The sequence below is a fragment of the Haemaphysalis longicornis genome, unplaced genomic scaffold (assembly GCF_048455015.1).
Source record: "Haemaphysalis longicornis isolate Haplotype H1 unplaced genomic scaffold, Haemaphysalis longicornis Haplotype H1 scaffold_1, whole genome shotgun sequence".
Classification (NCBI taxonomy): Eukaryota; Metazoa; Arthropoda; class Arachnida; order Ixodida; family Ixodidae; genus Haemaphysalis; species Haemaphysalis longicornis.
This window is the reverse complement of record NW_027526203.1, coordinates 130,078,255-130,102,735: the sequence shown is the minus strand read 5'-3', so window position 1 is coordinate 130,102,735 and position 24,481 is coordinate 130,078,255. Positions and strand designations below refer to the sequence as shown.

General features: G+C 49.0%; 1 long non-coding RNA gene across 2 annotated transcripts; it reads right to left on the bottom strand.

Annotated features, from left to right (window-relative positions):
* Window positions 1-14,682: 14,682 nt before the first annotated feature.
* On the bottom strand, window positions 14,683-16,357 carry LOC144165864 (uncharacterized). 2 transcript variants are annotated; one of them, XR_013321534.1, is made up of 5 exons: window positions 16,205-16,357; window positions 15,278-15,397; window positions 15,118-15,201; window positions 14,976-15,062; window positions 14,683-14,906 (listed from the first exon to the last, which is right to left on the bottom strand). It is a non-coding gene; the product is annotated as an uncharacterized LOC144165864 (long non-coding RNA). The 2 variants fall into 2 exon arrangements; XR_013321533.1 differs by having other exon boundaries at window positions 14,976-15,201.
* Window positions 16,358-24,481: the final 8,124 nt, after the last annotated feature.

Sequence of the window (24,481 nt, the reverse complement as noted above, 5' to 3'; positions counted from 1 at the left end):
TCCACCGTTCTTAGTGTCATAAAAGTAATGTGCAGTATGTTTAACGGGCATATAGCTCAATATGCAAACGGGTAAGCCCTGCCTAACATGCGTTTGCTTTTGCCGGCCTCCGCCAATCGCAGAGCATTCTCGAGTGACATCATAGGTTCTGTTGCGGAAAATGAGCTGGTGGGTCGCATGGTCATTTCCTTTTTTCCTAATTATGTAGCTTATTTGAGCGAAGTTTGCGTTATAAGTGGTGTCGTTATGGTTCTAACGAACAATCTTTCGAATGAACCAAACTTGTGTTTTCTCTTCATGGCTCCTTTAACAGCCGGCCCGTGCAACTGAACGGTGCGAACGCGTATTGTATGCCTTCAGCGCGTTTCCCCTCGCCTTGTTAAATGTCGTTGCATGCATTGTTACAAGTGGGATGACGCATAAGGACAAGCACTTTTTTAATCAAGAAGTGTGAAGCTATTAGTAATGATAGATGGGGGGAGTCAGTGCTGATGCTTGGATCCGCTTCCTAGTGCCGAATAGGCATGGAGACGTATACCTTTCTCAAGGCCAAAACATCGTTCCAAGTTGTAGTGAAAGTTGTGGAACAGACCATGAAGGCACCCGTGCCCTTTTTCTTATCGTTTCTATTTGAATCAGTCTCGTATTTATGCATTGAGAACCAATTCGGCCAGCGGCACACTTTATTGGTTCCTTATGCATGGGCGTCAGCAGGATTTTATCTTGAGGGGGCCGGCAAATCCAGTTTCACGAAGGAAGAGGCAGAGGGCATGGGGGAAGGTGCAAGTGCTGGGGTACATTGTACATTGCTATTTTGAATCAGAAGTGGTTTTCTTTGAGTGGCAATTACTTTTTCCTAAAAAAATGTAGTTCTTACTGTAAACAGCACCAGGCAGCAAAAAAGGATATCAATAAGGTACGCATTTGGGCTGGTTGGTTCATAATTACGAGTGAAAAAACAGCGCTAAAAAGACAGGACAAGAAAGGACACAGGACCACGGCGCTGACTAACAACCAAAAGTGTTTTAGTTTCTTCAGTCAGCATATATATTTCACCACTATCACAAAGCAATGACAAACAAATTGATTGGAATACTCAGCCTGCGCAGAGGCTAAGAGGCGATCAATCAGACATGAATTTTATCTCTTTTGGAAGGAGGGAAATCGAGGGGATGCTAACACATGCCTCGCCACTGTTGTGTATGTGATAGGCTTCTGAAATGAGTCATGGTATTTTGACAAGAAAGTGGTATCTTCAAAAATTGGGTGGCACTTGCATTTCTTACAATTCTTACAATGAATGGCTAACTGACTGTCAGCAGCTTGTTTTTTAACCTTATTCGAATGTTCCCGCAAGCGGTCATTCGCGCACCGCCCCGTTTGACCGATATAATAATTCCCGCACGAAAGAGGAATTTTGTAAACAACACCTTGGCGACATTCAACAAACTTCTGCTTATGTTTATTAGTACATCCCCTTGTTTTCTTCCTCCCCTCTCGATTCACTTTCTGGCACAGACTACCGAGCTTATTTTGGGCAGAAAACAATAGCTTGACGCCTGCCCTGCCGACAACCTTCTTGAGATTGTGCGCCACCTTGTGCACATATGGGATGACGGCTATTTTTTGCTGCGAGTTTGTCTCCGATTGTATGGCAACTGAGCGTTTTTTCTTAAGGCCTGCTAAGAGGCTTTCAGCAATGTTAGCCAAAAGCGTTGCTGGAAAACCTGCAAGCTTCAGGCGTGCTACTTGCGACAGAAAACTTTCATCAACTTGGTGGTCACAAGACCTACTTAGCGCCGCCTTCATGCACGCTGTTGCAATGCCGCGTTTTACAATCTTCGAGTGGGCAGACGAAAAAGGAAGAAGGCTCTTTTGAGACCTTGGCGCATAACGCCAACAGACATGGTTATCTGAGAACGCGAGCTCCAAGTCTAAGAAGCGTAGTTTGTTATCTGAAGGGTGCTCAGTCGTCAGTTCAAAACAGCTTAATTCTGCGACAAACACGTCAAAGACAGCCTTAGGAGCAGGCTGCTCGTCAGAAGGGTTTTATTAGCCAGCTACGACCGTAAGCTTGAGAGTAAGCTAAGTCAGACGAGCGCGGTTAAGGTGATACGATATGTGGATGACTTTTTAATATTTTTACAGCACTAACCCTTCTGACGAGCAGCCTGCTGCTAAGGCTGTCTTTGACGTGTTTGTCGCAGAATTAAGCTGTTTTGAACTGACGACTGAGCACCCTTGAGATAACAAACTACGCTTCTTAGACTTGGAGCTCGCGTTCTCAGATAACCATGTCTGTTGGCGTTATGCGCCAAGGTCTCAAAAGAGCCTTCTTCCTTTTTCGTCTGCCCACTCGAAGATTGTAAAACGCGGCATTGCAACAGCGTGCATGAAGGCGGCGCTAAGTAGGTCTTGTGACCACCAAGTTGATGAAAGTTTTCTGTCGCAAGTAGCACGCCTGAAGCTTGCAGGTTTTCCAGCAACGCTTTTGGCTAACATTGCTGAAAGCCTCTTAGCAGGCCTTAAAGGGGCCCTGAAAGGCATTTTGAGCACACTAAATGAACTAGCGCAATCGTTAGATTGGGTCGTCAACGTCACCTGTGCCAAGTATTACTCTTTTACGCGCAGCGGAAAGCTCACACTTTTGTTTCAAAGTTTGTCGCCCTTTTCTCACCCTTTCCTTCGTGTTTTTGGACGCCGCCATCTTCACATGTCTACATCATCGATTCCCTGATGTTCGTCACGAGGTAGAAATCCTGCTATTGGGCGGCTTTTTCACGCACTTCCGGCAAAGAGATGTGTCGTCTGCTCAGCGTCGGCTCGCCGGCTGATCTGCCAGCGGAGTGCCGGAGTGCTTTGACATTTTACGACAAACGAAACAAGTGTAAACAAAGGCTTAACCGTTTGTATTGAATGCAACACGGCCATAACACGACATGGATTTTATCTTACGTGAGTACGTACCATAAAGAAAGCCCCGTGGCACTTCTTTGGTGCAATCGCAGAGAACGCCCTGAGCTGAATGCCCGGGTTTGACGCGTACATTTTATTCAACTTCAAAACAATCCAGAGATGCGTTTCGAACGAACGCACCGTCACAACATGCGTTTTCAAGTCTGAACCGCGATTGACAGACGATGGGTTGCCTCCTCCTGCCCGTCGTAAATTCGGCACTCACCTTACACCCGGTTTGCGGGGACGAACAGCGAGTCACAACTCTGGCGCGCAAGCGAGAAGGCTTTTAGCCAGGCACACTACACATACCCCATGCGAGGTTGAGTGGCACGTCGTTCGAGAAAGATAATCCAGACCATGGGAAGCACTATCCACCAGCGGAAGTACAATGTCGCATTTCATCGCGAAACGAAGGCGTCCACAACACACAGGAGGCGATGCACACACACACACACAGCTTCGGTCGCTGCATTGGCTTAGCTGCAAGCTTCGTTCGGACAATCAGCGATGCTACGACGATACAGAGCTGCGTGAGGACAACGTGCTAACCACTTCACGTATTTAAAAACACAGGGGCAAAGAACTAGGTTCATCGGAAGCAAAAAATCTCCTCCATTATAGTGCCTTTCAAATATACTGGCTACTGTGCCGAGGGCGGGCTCCAGGCGGACGCCGGGAGCGATGTACGCGGACGGCTGCCGCTTGGGGCGCTGCCGTGCGGGAGTGTGTAGGGTGCCTCGATGCGCGCTCCGCGCATCGAGGCACCCTAGGAGTGTGCGCGTTCGTCCGGCCCGAGCAGATCGCGCGGTTACCGCCGAGCTGCGTAGCAGACGGCAGCGGCAGAACTTTCCATTCCCGCTTGCGACGAAAGCGAGCGAAAGCGACGGGAATTCTGTCGCGCGATGAAAATTTGTCCCGACCATTCGACAAAAACGATCGTCGCGCGACAAAGCGACGGAATTCCTGCCGCTTTCACTCGCTTTCGTCGCAAGTGCGAACGGGCCTTTATGCGCAATCTCCGCCCCACATAAAACAAGCTCTTGCTTGTCGCCTGAGCATACGGTTGATATCTGAATACGTTACACTGTGCTTGCCAGTGTATTTAAACGATGTCACTAGGTTTGAAACGTACGCGCTCGGCGTGCAGCTTTGTAAACGCAAGCGGTCTCACATACGCACGCTATTTTGCTGCTGATATAGTTTTAGTACAGCGTTTGTGGCCTTTGCATACGCTAAACGCTAAATTTTTGCGTCCCGTTACGTAAACACCGCGAGGGGAGTTTGTTTTAGTAGAGCGTCTCATCAGTTTTGCGTAGCGACACACTAATGCATACGGCGCCATCTGTCAAATGTTTTCCGAAATGTCTCGCCGGCTGATCTGCTAGCGGAGTGCCGGAGTGTTTGGACATTTTACGACTATCCAAACAAGTGCAAACAAACGCTTTCCCGTCAGTGTTGAATGCAACACATGGGTGCAGCTTGCCAGAACACGGGTTCTCGCTGATCGAGTGCGGCGTTGGTTTGCTCTGCGCCTTCCCGTTCATCGCCGCTGATAAAGCGATCCGATCCGGCGCGTTTTGTGCACGGGTTCTGTGTCGGTTGAAAATGTCTTTTTTCACATGCCGCCGGTAGTAGGAATTACAACCACCGCAAAATAACACCCGGCACCAGCGGGGCCACATCTGAGACCGCGCTTTTTGGATAAACAGTGCGCGGTGCACCAAAGGGAACGAGCGCACGATTCTCCCCGCGCGGCTGCGAGTTCGCCGCCGATACCAACTGCAGCTACGTACACCGCGAAAGGGCAAGGCCAGGCCGCACACATGCGGCCAGGTCTTTCGTTCGCTTTTCCAGCCTTTAGAGGAGTGTCCATGGTGTCTACAAAGATGAAAAAGCCGAAAGAGCTGGCGCGTAGCAGACGGCAGTCTGTGGGAGCGCAATAGAGGAAGTACGTCACCGCTGAGGAGCGGAGCATCATGGGACGGGAGGCCAACAGCGAAGAAACAGTTGAAAGGAGGAGGAAATACGGCGCGACGATTATGCGCGGTTTTTGATTTACGATTTCTCAGCTAATACTAATCGCTTTAACAAAATTCTTGCAGGAGGAGATTGCTAATACATTGCTTTATTTGGTTACATGTACATCCATGCATCGGCGGAAGGCATTTCAGGACCCCTTTAAGAAAAAACGCTCAGTTGCCATACAATCGGTGACAAACTCGCAGCAAAAAATAGCCGTCATCCCATATGTGCACAAGGTGGCGCACAATCTCAAGAAGGTTGTCGGCAGGGCAGGCGTCAAGCTATTGTTTTCTGCCCAAAATAAGCTCGGTAGTCTGTGCCAGAAAGTGAATCGAGAGGGGAGGAAGAAAACAAGGGGATGTACTAAGAAACATAAGCAGAAGTTTGTTGAATGTCGCCAAGGTGTTGTTTACAAAATTCCTCTTTCGTGCGGGAATTATTATATCGGTCAAACGGGGCGGTGCGCGAATGACCGCTTGCGGGAACATTCGAATAAGGTTAAAAAACAAGCTGCTGACAGTCAGTTAGCCATTCATTGTAAGAATTGTAAGAAATGCAAGTGCCACCCAATTTTTGAAGATACCACTTTCTTGTCAAAATACCATGACTCATTTCAGAAGCCTATCACATACACAACAGTGGCGAGGCATGTGTTAGCATCCCCTCGATTTCCCTCCTTCCAAAAGAGATAAAATTCATGTCTGATTGATCGCCTCTTAGCCTCTGCGCAGGCTGAGTATTCCAATCAATTTGTTTGTCATTGCTTTGTGATAGTGGTGAAGTATATATGCTGACTGAAGAAACTAAAACACTTTTGGTTGTTAGTCAGCGCCGTGGTCCTGTGTCCTTTCTTGTCCTGTCTTTTTAGCGCTGTTTTTTCACTCGTAAGGATATCAGTTCTAACTGCGGAGGAAATAAAAAATTACACCATCTTCCCGTGGGGAACCCTGATGAGGATGCGAAGCATCGTGGCGGTTCCGTGTGGTTCCATTGTGTTGCCGTTATGTTGAGTGATCTGGTTTTTACTAGCGCCAGAGGGAATTCCGCGTCCGGGTCCACACCGGTGGCAAAGGCACGCAAGTGCTGTTGTGTTAAGCCCGTTCTACATGGAGCGAATTTCGCCTGCGAATCCGCTGGAACGAACATTCGCACTTGCGAAGTTCGCAATGCCTGGAATTGTCGTCTACATGGGGCCTGCGAACGTCGCGATTTTCGCATTTCAGATGCGCCTTGTTTGCAGACTGAATTAAGTTTGCCACCAGCAAAGATTGTTGTGATTTTAACAAGGGTGGCTTTATTTTACTTTCTTGGCAAATTGTTTCTGCCTGGTTTGCGGTAAATATAAGTTTATTTGCAGTTTTATATAAGAATCGCCAATTCTTTATCAATATACGCACACACAGCAGAAAAGACAAGCGTTTTGGTGTGCCCGCGCTTTTGTCGCGCTCATACAAGCAACGCCATCTGGGGCGGTATTCTCGTAACTGTCCCCTTTGAAAACGTCCCTTTTGCGTCTCTTTCATCGTGACGTACTTCCGGTTAAGCAGTGGCCCTTTGATTCAAGTACCGTAACTGTTCTTGCAAACGCTTTTTAAAGAAGTGAAACCGTATCAGAGTATCTTTTATGTGTTTTTTGTTCCGCGAGCGAACCAACAACAAGGCGACGAAAAATCGTCTGCTCCAAATCGTCTGCTCCGAGTAGCCACGGCTCATAGCTCCGCCGTGCTTGTAAGGCGTCACATCCGGGTGTTTGCTTTTAGCCAATCAGGGCTCGCTCAAAAGGGACACTTTTGAAAGGGACACAAAAGGGACAAAACACGGGAATACCGCCCCTGGTTTCCAAGCGTGCAAGTGGTGCCGAGCGCAGGTCCGGCCCCCCTACGCCGCACACGCCGCACGAGCGGCGTTTGCTCGACCCGCTCGACCGCTTCAAATGTTTGGCACTTTGCCGCAGCAACGAAAAAAGGTGGTTTTGCCGCACGAGCGGCGCCGCATCAGCGAATTCGCAGGCGAAATCGCTCCATGTAGTACGGGCTTTACGGTGAGTAAGCGGTGGTTCTCGAGGCGCCGAAACTCGTCCATCATGTTCTTGTCGATGTTGTCTCTGTGGTAGAATCGGTAGTCTCCGTCAGCTTTGGTGAGGTAAAGGTTGTTGACATTGGCGCACCGGCTGAGAGCAATGTACACGCCCTCCTCTTCGCAGCTTTGTCTTCTCGTTCTTCTTCTTCTTCGGCGGTTCCCCTACGGGAAGATGACGACGGTGGTTGAACGCGAACCTATCTCGTGATGGATTCTTTGGTTGGCCAATCCCTAGGGGCATCCTGCCACAATCAGCATCAGAGGCGCTGCGGACGGGGCTGGTTGAGCTGCAAGGCGCGTGGCGCTTCCCGCCACAGCTTTCCCACGGGAAATTCAGCATCCCCCTCTAAAGTTTTCAGTTCGTCGTTTCCGTTCACGTTCAGCTTCGCGTGCCTTCGTTGTATCAGTAGCTTCTTGACGTAGTTTGAATGAGTCAAGGACATAAGGCGCGTTCGTAGCACTTGCTCCTGTCCCGGATTTGTAGCGTAGTGGGAAGTGCACCGCGTACCTACCGTTGCGGCCAGAGAGTCGTGGGATCGAAACCGGGCGCCGCTAACTATTTCTTTTTTTTATAGTGTAGTATCGCGGAGCTGTGGGTGTAAGGAGGAGAGTTGCGCATGCGCAGTGAGCGTGTGGACGGCGCCGCCATCAACGACGGAGGACCAGGCGAGCCTAAGAAATGCTCGTCAAAGACTACGACAGCTTCTGTATGTGGTGTGGTTCCAGTTGGGCTAACAAGTGATTTGCAAAAAAATTGGACACCACTTCACACTGTGTGGTCGCATACAGTTCTGCACCATCGGCCCAATTTTCTGTGACTGGCAATAAAAACTGGCTGCTTGAAAATAATAATGAAGAAATTTCTTAGCCACATTTACATTCAGGCAAAAAGTATATTGTGCAGCCATTTCATGTAGTTGGTATGGAAAATCATGCTCAGTAGGTTTTTCACGAAAGTTGGTTTCAAGAATTGAAATTGGGCCAGTAGAACAAAAAAATAACACAAAATGAATAAGGTCCTGGGTTTTGCCATGTATATTTTTTTGCTCTTTTTCTATCATGTATAGAAGGAACATCCGTATTGCTAATTATATTGCACCTTTGGTTTTATAGGTCACCCAGAAAGGACAACACCAACTGAAGCTGAGGATATGGTGTAATAAAAATGTACTTTATATTGTAAAACAATGGCAGTGTTGATGTCTTCTTGAAAGTGTAAGAAACAACAGCCTTTCTTGGACCTTCTGCATGGAGACTTCTTTTTGGATAACCTGAAAATAATATGAAATAGTTAACTCGTTTTTTCTTGTCTTCTTTTTCTTTTAGGGTGGAGGGTGCTTCTATTTTTTTCAGGTTGTTTTGAGTTGACTGTTTTTCACGATTGGCCCAGTTATTTAAGCAGTCTGGAGTAGACATATTATCATTACAACTGAGCAGACGTCGCCTGACGTTTACCATGCTAAGCGTCACACGTGCACCCTGCATGCTCACCATGAGCACGGACGAGTTGCATTGTATGAATGAAGATAGCACAGAATTCTTTTATCAACATGTAAGTTAACCACCTAAGAGTCACATACTGGAGCAAAATCATAAGCATCTTATGTGCATAGAAATAATAGCAGTTGCCCTGCCAGTTGGAAAACATACAATTCAAACAACGCAGATGCTAATCAATAGAATTCTGTCTGCTTAGAAATGGCCTCTTTCCTGTATTTTCTAGCTTATAGATGTAACATGACGCTTGGCTGCAGCAGCTCTGATAAACTAGAAAGTGCCAACAATGAAGAGATGGGCATTGCTTCCACATAATTTACAGAGATAATTTTTTTTTTTTTACCATTCGTGATGTGAAATTTTCTAGGCGAGTCTTTGGATCTTGGTAAGAAACTGTTACAATGCACAAAGTAAAACGCGGTGGACAAATGGCACTGCTAGCATGTGACATAATGTACGTGAAAGAAAAAAGTTCTATACATCTTCCTTTTCCTGTGTCTGCATGTTGAAAGCGCCTTTATTTACCAAAAGAAGGCCGAGTGGGAAGAGGGGTGTGAAACGTTTAAAGGTCACATTGCAAAGGAATGTTTCCTAAGCGTTTCTTAAACACTCTGGATGAGCTGCTTTACATCAGAAGCGTTTCTTACTATCACATTTAGCCCCGGTGACTTTTTTGCACAGCTTAACCGCCATGCGGAAAGGCCAACTTTAACAGCTCGAGGCAAGGTGTACAAACACATATGAGCACAGGTGCATGTTCTCCCGTTTGTACTCCGGAGTTCCTGTAGAACATGCTTTAGTTAACTGCTGCGTAGTCAATCAAAACTGGTGTTTTGTGCGTTGCCGAAACCATAACGCGCTAAGAGGCACGGGGCAGCGTTGTAGACACGTATCTCACTCAGAGATCTTTAGTATTGATCAAACCATCGGGTACACGCAGTAATTTTTCGCCTTCATCGTAAATTCAACGCAGCCTTGGCTGCCGGGAATCGAACCCGAGACATTGTACCCCCTGCAGCCGTGAGAGACCACGAGATGTCTGAGCAATCTGGCGCCTGATAAATCTTATTAAGGCGAATGAAGCCGCCGTGGGATATTATTTAGAGAGTTGGCAATGCCCAGGAATGAACAGCTTCGGGCTAGACATACTTGTTTACATAAAACTCAAAAATAAAATAAACAAAAAATGACGCGGCCGGCCCGACCCAACATACGATATGTTGATCAACACCGTATCAACCGTATGTTGTGCACCAGCTGCCCGCGCAATTTCTGTTACTGCCTCGATGAAAAGCTCAAACGCGTCGTAAACGTCCCTGTGGGCAGCCATAATCTATTTCGCGCCCATGACTGCAGCGCGAACTTTGCCGTGACCGAAAAGGTACGTTGCCGTTCGTACGGAGGTCGCGTCAGCCCGCCACTACAGTGGCGCCACCAAGCAAGCTCGGGAGTGTTTGTGACAGCTCCTCATAGATGGCGCTATATGGGTAGTGCCAGAGTCTTGGACTCTGGTAGTGCGTATAAGCGTATAAGCAGTATAAGGTCCCTGAAATGCGCCGTAAAGCCAGTTAGGCGTTTCAGAGAAAAGTGTAGGGTACTGGCGGAGCCAGAAAGCTAAGAGTTCTTTCAGGGACCTTAAGTGCGTATGGGTAGTGCTAGCTGTTTCGCAAGCAAGCTGTTTCGCTAGCTGTTTCGCTTGCAGCCCAGTTTCACCGCCTCGCGCGGGATTTTTGGATTTTCCGGTATGGCTTCGATGACGGACGTTCCACTGAACACTTCTAGAGCAGCAAATTGGTGAGTGTCTGCAGCATACTACCCCAGAAAGACACCGTGGTCAGGCAGTAGGCCTAGGTGCGGCGCCGCGAATCGAGGAGCACTGCATTTGGGGAGCCGGCTTTCTCCCAAAACCAGTCCTCACCGTTCCCCCACAAACCTGTTTCCCGTGCCGCCGTCTCCGTGCGCCTGCGGATCGGCGCACTCAGAGAAATGGTGAAGACTACGACGCGGCGGGAGGATGATGACGCGCCGCAGGTGCAGTGCGACCAGTGTCGCAGGTGGGCGTACCTGGAGGAAACCGGCTTCAGGACTCTCCGGGATGCCCGAACGTCAGGAAGCTTCGTCTGCAACATTTGTTTCTCTAGCGCTGCTCTGGCCCGTAAAGTGGAAGCCGCGGAGAAGGAGGCAACCGAGCTGAGAAGAGTAGTGATGCAACTGCAAGAACAAGTTCTGCAGTTGACCGCCCAGCCCCGCCTCTCCGTGGACAACAGTTCTGAGGCGGAGGCCACGATTTCCAAAGAAGGGGACCCGAGGCACGAGACACCGGATATCCTACAGTCACCGGATCACACATCGCGCAGTGGTCGTGCCGATCGGGGAGTGCGCCAGGGTGAAGTGACGCTTACGGAAGCTCCAAGCACTCTTGACATCTCTGCGGGGCCTTCTCCTGCGCCGGTCGCGGACAAACCTGATGGAGATGTAGTGGAAACCTCAGTCGTCGAGCAGCCTGTTCCCCGTGTTCTCCCTGCGCAAGATGACTCGGCTACTAGATGCCTGCACTGCGCACAGATAGGCGGCCGGGAGTCGCCGAGCCACAATGATGCCGGCGCAAAAATCGATGCCAGCTCTGTGTCACCCCTCTCACCTGCATCCAAGCAACAGCCGCAGGGAGGAACGCCCTCTTCCCAACAACACCGAGCATCGAGGTCGCATCCAGGCCATGGTGACAAGTGTGTCTTCCCTGCTCAGAGTGTCGACCGTGAGGTCATCATTGTTGGGGACGGAAACGTGGGCGCGATTGCGACATCTGTACAAAGAGCAATCGAGATGCCTAAAGCAGTGGGGTGTATGTACCGGAAAGGGAACAGCTCAGTGGCAACAGCCATGGAATCCATTGCCAGGTACGACCGCAAAGCTCGGCCAATTCAGCGGCGCTACGTTGTACACGTCGGGCTTACCGAAGTGATGAAAGGCCAGCCCGAGCAGGTGACGCGTGAGCTGGATGGCGGCACAGACCGTTCGACCAGGTTGCTGGTATTCCATACCTGATGTCACCAATCAGGGCGAAGAGGTACGGGCCGCCGTCATGCTTGCTAATGCCCAGCTGCGAAAGTGGTGCAAGCGAGCCCGACATAGGTTCGTCAACCTGAACAAAGGCTGGGTCGCCACGATGTGGGAAAAAGAGGGCGTGCGCTACAGTCCTCAAGGAATCAGCTTCGTCGCTGAAAGGATCTGTGAAGCTACTCAAGGTTTTTTAGGTCATCGACTCCACCGTGGCCGCACGACGGCTCAGAAACCGCAGTCTTCGCAAGACTCCAAAATGCCGAGGAAGCATCGCAAGTCCCTTGCGTCACCAGTGCACAGGGCAACGCAAAACGACCACAGCGTCAACGCACCACCCCACCCCCAGCACCAAGTACAGTACCAGGCTACTCCCCTCTGGTCACTGGCGTTCCCTTGGGAAAGGTCACCGCCCCCAACCCCTTTTGCACCTGCGACATTACGGGTTCCCCATGGGTTAGGGACAATACCCCGGCCCCAGCCTCCTCCTCCTGCCCAACATTTACCTCTACCGCAGTTGTGGCCAACACCCCCGCAGCTAACGGGTCCACCCAGTGCGGGCTTCGACCTGTTCCGACTGGTCGGCGACTTCGTTCGTCACCACATGGCCCAACAGTGCGTGCAGTAGGGAGATCAATTAAGCTGCAGCGAACCCACCGCAGTCGTCGACGCGCACATCGTAGGTGTGTAAGAGTAGGCTTCCTGAATATGAACGGTGCCCGGCGTACCCAGAAATGGGCAGAACTGTATCGTGCTCTTGAGGAGGAAGGCATGTCTGTTTATGCAGTAGCAGAAACGCACTTCCGTGATGAAGAGCAACCGCCCATTCACCAGGACTGGTGCTGGACAGGCCGGAATAGGTCGGGAAATGATCGCAAAGGTGGAGGTGTGGGCTTGCTTTGGCGACGCGGCCTCCGGTGGAAACGTCAGTATGGGGAGTGCCGTGACCACCTGTGGGCCGTTGGCGAACTTTTGGGTGTACCTACGGCAGTGTGCGTCTTGTACCTGTCTGTTGTATCAACGCACCAGGCAGCTAATGCGGAACTGCTCGCCTGCGTTTTAAATGATGCAAGAAAATGGGCCAAGGACCAAGAAATATTCATTATAGGCGATTTCAATGGTCACGTAACTGAACTGAATGGATTCACCGATGCAAATGGCAGGTTGCTGCTTCAGTTGGCGGACGACTTGCAGTTAGCAATCGCCAACCTTGGTCAACGTTGTCAAGGGCAAATCGCCTGGTGTGCGCGTGGCAGTGCCACAACCATTGATTATGCGTTGGTGTCTCCCCGTCTCACTGGCCTTCTCCAAATGTTCTGTATTGATGAGCCTGGTGTGCACAGTCTGGGGAGCGATCACAACCGCCTGTTGCTTCACTTCGCGCATGGTGGCCAGAAGAGGTGTGACTACTTTCCACGTGGCACCGCGGGTACGTACCTGCCAGACCGGGCCATGGAGACAGTCGCCGCAGTTTGAGACCAGCCACCGAAGAAGCGAGGCAGCTACGTATCATGACTTTGTGGCAGTCCTCCGCTCCATTATGCAGCGGCACATGAGCAGAGCACGCGGAGGCAGCTACGTATCATGACTTTGTGGCAGTCCTCCGCTCCATTATGCAGCGGCACATGAGCAGAGCACGCGGATCCAACCAACCAAAGCTGTATCGTTGGTGGGACTGCGAGGTGGAAACCGCGTGGCAAGCGCGTCGCGCTGCAAACCGTGACCACCGTAGTGCAGTCAAAGCAAGCGACGCCGAGGCGTCAATAACGACTTGGCAACACTACCTGACGCTCAAACGCAGGGTGCAAGCATTAGTGCAGTCTAGGCTTGCCGAGCATAACCTGCGCCTGCTGCACTCTATGCGGGAAGAGGGAAAGGCTACGTCCCAAAAGTTCTGGCGCTATGTTAAGAACTTAGACCAAAAAGACGAGCCCCCGCAGCAACTCAGGGATGCCGTGACGGGACAACAAGTTCCCAATATGAAAGAGCACCTGAATCAGCACTTCACTCGCTTGTTCGGCTCCATAGATGCTGATTCCATCAATGTCGCACCAGCTGCAGATGAAGTACCCTGGTAGCACAGAATGTTGCCCGAACATTTCCCCAACGTTTCCCCTTAACATTGCCAAAACGTGGCTAATGTCCGCTTTTTTTAACGTTAGTGCAATGTTTCCCAGAAACATTGCGTCAACATGATATTAGCATTGCTCCAACATGGGGGCAACGTTTGAAGGGTGTTGTTCTAATGTTTGGATAACGTTGTTTCTGACGTTCGCCAACGTTGCTCCACTCTTGAAGCAACCTTCCAGCCACGTACGGGACACATTTGAACAACGTTTATGAGACGTTTTCTTATGACGTTTTAGCAACTTTCAACCTACATTTTCGCAGCGTTCATACCACATTTAAGCATGTCCATGCACCATTCAGACGTTGTGATAACATTGCTACAATCTTGCAGCAACTTTAGATATACACTTTTAACATGCAGTTAGCATACAAAGAACGTTGCTTCAACGTTGAAGCAATGTTTTTATGAAGTTTCAATAACATTGCTACAATTTTGTGGTAACTTTCCAGCTATATTTTTACAACGCGCGGGTAACATTTAGAAAACGTCGCTATCATGTTCAAGCGATGCTTCCTACAACGTTACCGCGACTTTATAGATACGTTTTTTTCCCCACGAGGGCCGCATCCGCGCACTGTTGATATGACGTTCAAGCAATGTTTCTCTTACGAAGCGATAATATTGCAGCAATGTACAGGTAACTTACAGTTACATGTATCTAATATACATGCAACAATAACTAGATGAAAATAATAGAAGTTAACTTTTTCCTAGAGAGACGATTGTTGACTGCATGATACGCGAGCAGTTCAAACCTCGTCCGCATAAACTCCTGAAAAGTATAATCCGGCATTTTATAGACCTGTATATTCATACATTTGATCCCTACACTGACCAACACACACAATTAAGGCAGTCCGGCAAAATAACAAACTAAGAAATGGCAGAATTTTAAAGCAAGGAACATGCAGCTAGCGTAAATAACAACACTGAGACTCTTTAAAATGAAAGGACATGTGCTTTTTATTTTACCATTAACAATCGAGCCGAATACGCATTCTGTTAAAGCCTTGAATTTCGCAAGTACGCTGTTTCAGACGATGTCTTCGTTTTCCTCCTCCGGGGCTCGCTTGTTCTTCTGCGCCTTGACGAGTCAATTTGATGACATACTTGACAGCCATGAACCCAGTAGCACGTAGGGTTGTTACTGCGACGCTTAATTCTGTGAAATGAACAAAAGCTGTAGTTTAGGAGAAGTTGCAAAGTTGTTACAGCATAGACAATGTCTCACCTCTCAGAACACCAAGACTTTTGGAATACAATATGGCCTCATTGATTTTCTTGTACTGGCAGTTCAATTGAGATTTGACAACCATTCCTGGGAAACAAACAAAAGGGCATTGCTGTAACACATAGGGTGCTCAAAAGCTCACCTGCACTTTGGATGACGTTTGCTGCCAGATGAGCTAGCTTATTCCCGTGTCAATTTTGTGGTGCTGGTAAATCTTAAGGCATTTCTGAAAACAAAACAGAGTCAGAAGGGGTGCAGAAAACTGAAGTGAAGCAAATTTTAGCTAATGGAGAAAACCTTACCTTTAGGAAGGAATACAGCAAAACAGGCCGCTTCACTTTCCATTTTGTCTTGCTTGTTTAACTTTTTCTAATGCTTGTGTGGACACGCACATCGCATGAGTGGGTTTAGCTCAAGCATCCCTGGAAAACAGAAAAGGATAAAAATACTTAATTATATAAAATATCTTACAGAAATTTCTTTACAGGTCAATTCAGTAATTAACTGAAAAGTCATTAGACAGCGTGCAAGAGAATTTGCAATGAACAAGAGAAGCCCGCAATGAACAAAAATGAGAAAATAGGCAATTGTCAAGAATGGAAACATTACACAACTAGACAAAATTACGTACAACAGCGTATTTTCTTGGTTGCCTTATTTTACCTTTTGCTCTCGAAAAATGTGCTTAAAACTAGCCTTGAGCTGCTTTTTTTTGCGTATGCCATTTTCTTTATAATTATAAGCATCCGACGTAGACCAGCTTTTCACATGGAAAGTTTGTGAATGCTACAAAAACGTCAGGCGTTGTTTTACATCGTAAGACAGTTAGCATAACCAGATGATAACATATGGCTTAATTGCAACGCTAATTGTGTTCTGGAACAGCATGCCGCTGAAACTCGCGTGAAATTAAACATAACAAAGTTAAATTTATGAGTTCTATTTTTCGCACGCGACAGCAGCTGTGGCGTGAAGTAAATTAAAAGCCAATCGTACGTATCAAGGTTCTTGCAGAACCTACACTCGATTTCAGCATCATATAACAAAAGATTTACTTCTGAGCGCCCACCTGATTTAAGCGCTGAATACATGTTCCACAACCGTATGCATTCGCAAAAGCAAGAAGGATGCTTAGAAGCTAGAAACGGGAGGGCAGTCTTGTTCCCGCTCTTTTACGAAGTAAACTGCATTCGAAAGAACGAGGCGAACTCAGAAAATCGAGCGCTTACCTTCACTGGTCGGTTGCTATGGGCTTTCTGGCCCACAAATATTCGCCGCAACATGCGGCCACACAACAAAATTTCGTATGACATGGTTCCTTCTCCATCCCGTTTGATTGTCAGGATGGCTAGCTGCTCGCACGGCCGCTGGATGAAAGGCGCGTGCGCTCTCATCCAGCGGCCGTGCTGCTCGTTTCTGCAAAAGCGCGCGCTTTTCGTTCACTCTCCCCAACCTACCAGCCACGGCTGTCAGGCGCAGAGAGAGAGAGAGGAACAGGAGGGGTCCGCTCTGCAAGGAACGCGCGCACGTGTGCGCGTGTGAGAGGAGGGTAGGACGTTGGCCAAGGACGTGCGTTTTCTTTTTAGATGCAGAGCATCTGATTCACTCGCCTTGTCCCTCCGGCGTCGTCGTCGTCGTTGTCGTCGGCGTTGTCCACCCCTCCCCCATTCTCCTCGCCGCGCCAGCTGCGCTCTCCGCCGCTGACCCCCTCTCCTCTGCGATAGCGAACACTCTCTCGCGAGGGGCATTGGATTGGATTCGATTGGATTGGATTGGCTTGGATTGGATGGGATTTGGATTGGATTGGATTAAAGTGGATTGTGTTGCGTCAAAGACGCGGCACGTTGCGTCATAGCCGCGGCAGACACGCTGGGGCCGGCGCATGTGCAGTACTCTCTCTTCCGCGGTTTCCTCTCCTTCGGGCGCGCTGCGCGTATAACCGGTGTGCCGTTCTCCGGCGAAGCAACATCCACGCTTGGCTCAAACACCTAGAGTCCACGCCGCTTTACAAGTACGCCAACGTCGTCATCGACTGGGACCGGCTTACGCAGTCCCCTCAACGTTATGCGCGCTATAGAACGCGGTCCCTTCGCCGCTCCGCCTATGCGTCGCATCTACACAGGGGTTCCCGCGAGGGGAGGTGGGAGTTTTTTGTGTTGTTTTTTGTTTTCGGCCCTCCCCAACTTCGCGCCGCGGCTTCTAAAACTTCCTTTGCGACACACTCTAGAAGGGACGGGGCGACAACGAAAACAAAATCTAAGGCATGCAGGGAGAAAGGAACGCGCGAGACGTCGTGCCTCTCCCAGAAGCTTTTTCTGAGAACGCCTGGCGCCCTGTATTTCGTTTCGCGCCAAGCAGAACGCGACAAGTGTTCGATGCATTGGAGCCTCTTACGAATAAACATTACAACAGGAAAAATCTGAAGATAGTGTGTGCAATGCTATTGGAACGGAACAAAAGCAAAAATGGGGAAGTTAGTTTTCAGGTTACTTGGAATTCAGGTTCGTTTGTATAATGAGAAAAGATCCTTGAAATATGCCAATGAGCTTTCGTACAGGCAGTATCGGCTGGAAAATGGGTGTCAGGGTTAGGTCTTTGTTTTGTTTTATTGTTACAATATGCATGATGGTGCAGGGACCCCGGAACCGGGGGGGGGGGGGCGGGGGGGGGCGGTCGCTCCCCCAACATTTTTGCACAGGGGGCAGGGCCCCCCCACTTTTCGACCGCTTACTCTGAAATCAAATTTTTCACAAAACCTATAGTTAAGTGTTCAAACTGGCGGTTGTGTGGTCCAATGCTTTCCAAAAGTCTCTCTTTGCGAGCTTTGCGAGTCTCTCCCCAGGCTCCAGAGGCCCTCGCACTGCGCACTGCCGCGTGAGGTCGTTCTTCACAAACGACAGCAGTAAGTCAAAGACCCCCGGTGTCACCCTGTAAAACTTGAAAAAAAAAAAAAAGCGTGGTCGCCCTCCCGCATGAGCCGCATCTGAAAAATAAGGAAAAAAGATCTGTCTGGAGGGTGGGAGAAATGTGCGGCATCGTAAAATGCACCCCCTTTCAAAATGCAGAATGAGAATAGGTCTCCATAGCCGCCGGCCAAGTTTTTTTCCGGGCAAAGCAAGTGCGAAATGTAGGCGAGAATATACTCATGCAAGGCAGAATTGGATGCATAAAAGGAAGTTTATACTAGTGCCGTCCAGTAGACCCCTTCCCGTTTCCTGGCAAGGAAAACCAGTCGGACCCAACAGCCCGGCAGATCAAGTGTGACAAAGTCGCATATCCTTCGAACTGACGTTGTTGCTTCGAGCGTGCGACCATTAAAGAAATTCGCGTCTAAACACCTATCAGATGCATGGGCTGACAAATAACGAAGCACAGCAATCAAAATAATTGCGGAGGGGTGCAGCCCCAGGCGACGGCCCCCTCGGGTCAGCTCAGCCCCAACCACGCTCAGCGCAAGGGACGCCAAAGCCACGCGTTTTCGTTTGTAAGGTGAATTCCTTGTACAGAAAACTGCAGTTTTCTGTACAAGGAATTAACGGAATTCAAGGAATTCAATGTGTGGTCGGGTCACAACATACATGAAAACAAATAAATATACTCCAACCAAATACCTCTTCAAAGCTTCATAGGTTCCCTTTATCAGAACTGACTAAATTTGGCCATGAACGGCAGTTATACAGAAAATGTTTCTTTTAAAATTTTTTTCTCCCCATGGCGCACCGAAGGTCGTGCGTGGCCTTGGAGGGGGAAGCACCAAGAAAACTACTATTCAGCTTTCCCCGACTTGGCCTGAGGAGAATGCCTCGAAATAATTTCACCTGCGCCCTTCCGAGGTATATGCGGTGGTCTTATGTTTCGCAGTGTTAAGCTAATGGGCTGTGTTGCTTCACATCAGGACGTCATTGTGTGTCGGCGGAGTCATTCCGGGAAGTTTTGCGTTTCACCGCTGTAAATGGTATGGCACTGCCCAAAGGAATTTCGCAAATAACCCCTCGCGCTTTTTCTTATGGTTTTGTGGGCTACAAGAAGGCCTTCCTTTTTGGGAATTCGGGATATCCTCTTGCTTTCCGCTTCGGCGTACACGTAAAGCAGACGCGGGGAGGTCGTCGGGAGATGGGCTTGCCTGGGCGTCATTTCGCTTTTCCCCGCTTCTTGTAATATGTTGTGCCCGTACTGACCGAGACCCGTCTGCGCCTGCGCGCGCGGAAGGGCGAGGAGGCGCGCGCGGAACTAATCCCCCAACCGCGACGAATGCCCTCTTTAATACCACACCTCGGCGACGCTACGTGCCACCGGACATGCCCGGAAGGGAAACGCAAGGCTTCATCTCAGCGGGGAAAATTGGCGCGTCACGCTTTGGAGGGGGAAGCAAGGAAGCACTGGAGTAATTTGAAGCGGGGAAGAGAGGGACGCTTGTCATTGATTGCTGAAGAGCGCTGTGATATATTCTCCGAAGGGGACAGGTAATCTTCCCCTGTCTATGCAGCACTGCGTGAAGCACAAGCACACTGCAGCACAGGCACCGGCAGACTGCTACAATAAGTGGCCAATTAGCTCTCCCAAGCGGCAGAACAGTGATGGGTCAATGTATCCTGCAAATGGGTGCTTTAGCTGGAAGTGAGTCGAGCGCGGGCAAAATTCATGGAGGTTTTGCGGAATAAGCACGCAATAAAAGATGCCCATGTTCCTTGTGTGTGTCACCCCTGAACCCCTCTCTCCCGTTTCTTACGAACCGGCAAGGGTGCCGTGCCCGTGTTGACTGTACCATGCGGTTCCCACATCCCCGTATGGCGGAACCCCTCCCGAGGACGGTTTTGCAGAAAGAGGCATTTTCATTCTTGCGATTGGGTAATTTTGTTTTGCTGCGTTTATCCCTAGCCTAAGAGTCTAGGGAACGGTGCTATAAAATGGCAGTGCCGAGGCTCTCCGGACGCAACAACGGCAATGTCTAAAAAACAGAAACGCCTCTCCGAGTTTTGGGAGAGCTCATAAGCGTCCACGTACAAGCGATGCCTCGACCTGTAAGTCAATTTCTTCAACTGATCTTACTTTACATTGTAACTGATGTCTTGTGTTGGCTGGCAATATGCACAATTTTTCTGAAATATATGCATGTTGACTTCATGATGTTTACGCGAGTTCATAGTAATTTTGAAGTTCATTTATTTTGCCTCATTTTACTTGTTTCTATTCCACCACTTCCACATTCTTTTGTATAAATATTGCCATTTCCTCTTCGGAGAGACATCGCCTTTCCTAACAAACTATTTCAATGGCTTTGTTCGCGCTTTCGTTTTCGTACATGCATTTTGTATTTTTCCATGACATATCGCCCGTATACATTCTTTCACAACCTGTTTTACGATGTAAGAGGTTTTTCTCACACTTGTTTGTGTTGATGGTCATGTCTCGCCCTCAATTTTTAACTTTAATGTCGTATCTTTTTGTTACACATCGCATAGCATTGTATTTATTCTTTTACTTATCTTTTAAAAACTGCATTATTTTTGCCATTGCCCCGCCACCTTCCCCTAGTGGCTTTTCCACATGAGCGGTGCCATGAATGTTTGAATTAGAACTTTACAATTCTTTTCTGAACGATCGCCATCTGCGGGAGATTACAACTGCGCACGGCAAAATACAACCACAATAATCAACGTCACTAGCATAAGAGACCCGAAACGCGCTTTATAAACCCCCGAGCGGACGGTTGAACCTTAGCCCCCCCCCCCGAAAAAAAATCCTGGCTACGCGCCTGTTCACAAGGTATATTGCGTCACATTTTTTTTGTCGCCAGTTTGAGATGACCCTTCGTATTTGTGCTTGGGCTGGCAGCAGGAAACAACTGTCATGATGAAAGTCAACCAGATGACCATGCGAAAGGAGCAGCGAATATTGACGGTACGTCTTTGCGATGTTTTTTTTTTTCTACCATGCTATTCATGTGCTTTTCATACTCTTTTGTGCGTGTCGCGCATTTTTAGCACTTCTCGCTATTTTTTTCAACGCATTATAAAAACGACTCATACAGTGTGGATCGACTAATAATTATTTTTATCTCACTTGTTACAGAGACCCCAGAAATGGTGGCACCAGGTGGTGAGGCCAGCTCGGCAACAGACTTCAGTCAGGCAACCTCGAATTGCGGCGCCTGCGCTCCGATGGAAATGGCAAGCCACAACGACTCGCCCCCGCATGTTCGATCACTGCCGCCAAAGAGCTACAAATTCCCAAGCAACCACAGTGGAAGGTCCTGTAAATATGCATGGTTTGAGAAATTCACGTGGCTCTCGTACGACTACGAAAGCGACGTCGTGTTTTGCCATTTATGTCAACTAGCCTTCAAGGAAACAGGAGAAAAAGACGTTGCAGCAGTGGGACAATGTTTTATTCGCAACGGGTTCAATAATTGGAAAAAGGGTATTGAAAAATGTCAGCGCCATGAGAAGAGCCAATTTCACTGCCTCTCCGCGAGCCGCCAACTGTCGAGAGAAAAGGGAATCCGTGTAGTGCAGTTGTTATCTCAACACAGCAGCAGACAGCAGGAGGAAGCCAGGCAGGCTCTGCGCGCAATAGTGAGTTCAGTGCGCTACCTATGCCGTACGGGACAAGCTTTGCAAGGGCAAACCAAGGATGACGGAAACCTTCTTGACCTGCTAGATGAACGATCACAAGACGTGCCTGCTTTGAAGAAATGGCTGGAGCAGCGAGATAAATGGCTCAGCAGCGACATACCGAACGAGCTCATTGAAATCATGGCGCACACTGTGCAGCGGGACATCATCAAAGACATCAAATGCAGTCCATTTTATGGAATCATAGCTGACGGTACTACTGACGTAACAGGGAATGAGCAATTCACATTTTGTGTGCGTTGGGTAGACGGAATAACACTGGAAGTTCGCGAGGAATTTCTTGGCATGTACAATGCACCCGACAGCAGGGCTGAGACCTTGTATAAAGCCGTGAGGGACATGATTTTGCGGCTGGGCTTGGACTTCCATAACCTAAGGGGGCACTGTTTTGATGGGGCCGCGAACATGGCAGGCAGATTTACTGGCGTGCAGAAAAGGATTACCGAAGCGGAACCACGGTCAATATTTGTGCACTGCAGCAACCACTGCCTAGACTTAGCACTCCAGGAGGTAGCAATGAACTGCGGTGTCGTCGGCGACGCCCTGAACATTGTAAAGGATGTTTCCAATGCAATCCTGGAATCGAAAAACAGGAAGACTGTTTATTCAAGCGTCGTACTTCCTCCGGGTAATGATGGCCGTGAGCAGGATTGTTCCGGGCCAAGCACCCTACTGTTACCACTGTGCCCAACGAGGTGGACAGTAAGAGTAAAATCAATGGAAAGGTTCGTTGAGAACTATGAAAGGGTGCAGGCGACTTTGAAGGAACTGCTAGAAGTTCAAAGCTCTCTAAGTGGCACAAGCAAGACAGCCATGAAGGGATATGAGAAGGTATTAAAGGGACACTGAAGTGAATTTGTCAAGCTCCCGTTTTTGCTTGCACTGCGTAGACTGGCTCAAATTAGCACACTTTTCATCGTTTATCCGGTTGACAAATCGGTAATTATTTTACAAAGCGCGAAAGAAGAAAAACTACCATGCGCGGTTTGCGGCGGCCGCACCAACTAAGGCTGTGACGTTGAGAGGAGAGGCGCCGTGATTGGACGATGCCCAAGGTTAGCAATCACACAAGTTTCGGTTTCGGTTTCGGTTCTGTAAAACATAACCAATGGCGTTGTTGGATGGGCATTCTCAATATCTCAGTAATCATCGTACCGCGCTTCTGCCATGTTGTCGGCTGTAAAATGCACAAGATAAGCCTCCCAGGACGGCTTGTAGTCGTAGCATTCACTAGCCGAGACCTACGCAGTGCATGAACGCCCTCCGCGTACCCGCAGACGCCCAAATGTCATGCGCTTTTCCCACATATTTGGAGCTTGCCTCCCTCATGCCTGTATCGTAAAAAGCGTGTTCGCACCAGGCCAAGGGTCTGTTCATTCTGGCCTGTGCCCACTGCCTGCAAGCAGTCGGTGCTTATGGCAACAGCACGCCAACGAGAACTCCCTAGCGCGCCAGTGCCAGCCTGCGCGCGTTTTTTGTGAACTAGTTCGTGTAGCCATGAACGTTGCGGCCCAAAAAAAGGTGAACTCAATATAGAAAACATCGGCGGAAAACAAAAAAGTTAACTTACAAAAAAAAGAAAAAGCACGTAACCGCGGGGATTCGAACTCGTGACTTGCAAAATATTTGCAGTGACGTACCCAGCGCCTCAGACCGCTGTGCCACGGAGCGGGACGCGAAAGTCTTGCTAATATAGGGTATATATTGTACACCCAGTTTACACTTTTATTTAGTTTTGGCATTTCAAGCAGCTTAGGTGACTATTTGTTGTACTGCGATCGTGCAGTAAGCGTCGCCCGAGTTTCCGCAGTAGCTCACGTCTAGCAATTGCATTTCGTAGACGGAAAAGCGTTCGCAGATGCGTAGTCGTGCTGCTGACCGCTGTGCTTGTTCGCCCAGCGCAAAAAAGTGCTTCCCGCGCCCTAGTTTTACGCTGTACGGTGAAAATATCAGTTGATTTTATTTCCTTAGTACCTATATTGACTTCGCTGACTCTTCTCCGGCCTTCAAGAGGCCTTATATTTTCCTACTGGCGTACCAGTCAGCGAAACGTCGCATGTGCAGCGCTTGTCTGAAGCGACCTTGACTTGGAGCTAGATACAGTGTACAAACAAACCAAGTAAAGAAAGGCACATTCTTCCATTCACAAACGTGTCCTGGCTTCGTTTCAACTAAGCGAACGAATTGCGACCAAGCAATTTTTTTTAACCTCCTTGATTGCGACGACCCGCCGGCGGCCGGCGGACGAAACGCTGGGCCGACTGACTCTGTCGGCCGGGGAGCCGTGCAGTAGCGCAGCCGTGGCGCAGCCAATTGCCAGCTCATCCCCTCCTGACGTCACACGAAAACGCCACAGAAAATGGGCGAGCGTAAAGAGAGGAGGACAGCGTTTTCGAATTAGTTTTTCTACTAAATAAAATCGCGTAAACGCGCCTAGAGTGGTCGAAACATGGCCTGGGGACTCCGGACTACAATTTGCGCTAGTAATCCTGCAATGTTTACATATCACTTCAGTGTCCCTTTAAAGAAGTTCGAAACTTTACTAGGGATTAGCCTTTCTATAGCACTGTTTGGCCCATGCGAGCAATTAGCGAGGATTCTTCAATGCCCAGTTTACCGCGCTGCAGGAGCCAAAGAAGCAGCAGAAGTCCTTTGTGACCGCTTGGCAAAGTTACGGTCTGACGCATCATTTGACGTCCTATGGCAGCGCACAAACTCAAGGGCAAGAGAGTTAGGTCTAAAGGAACCTAGTGTGCCTAGAGTTTCGCAGCCGCCCAGAAGGCTTCAGTTCACAGACAAGCCTCGGGAGCCTGCAGCGCTTGACACCAAGTCGTCACAGAGAAAAGAGTTTGTTGCCGCTATCGATCGTAT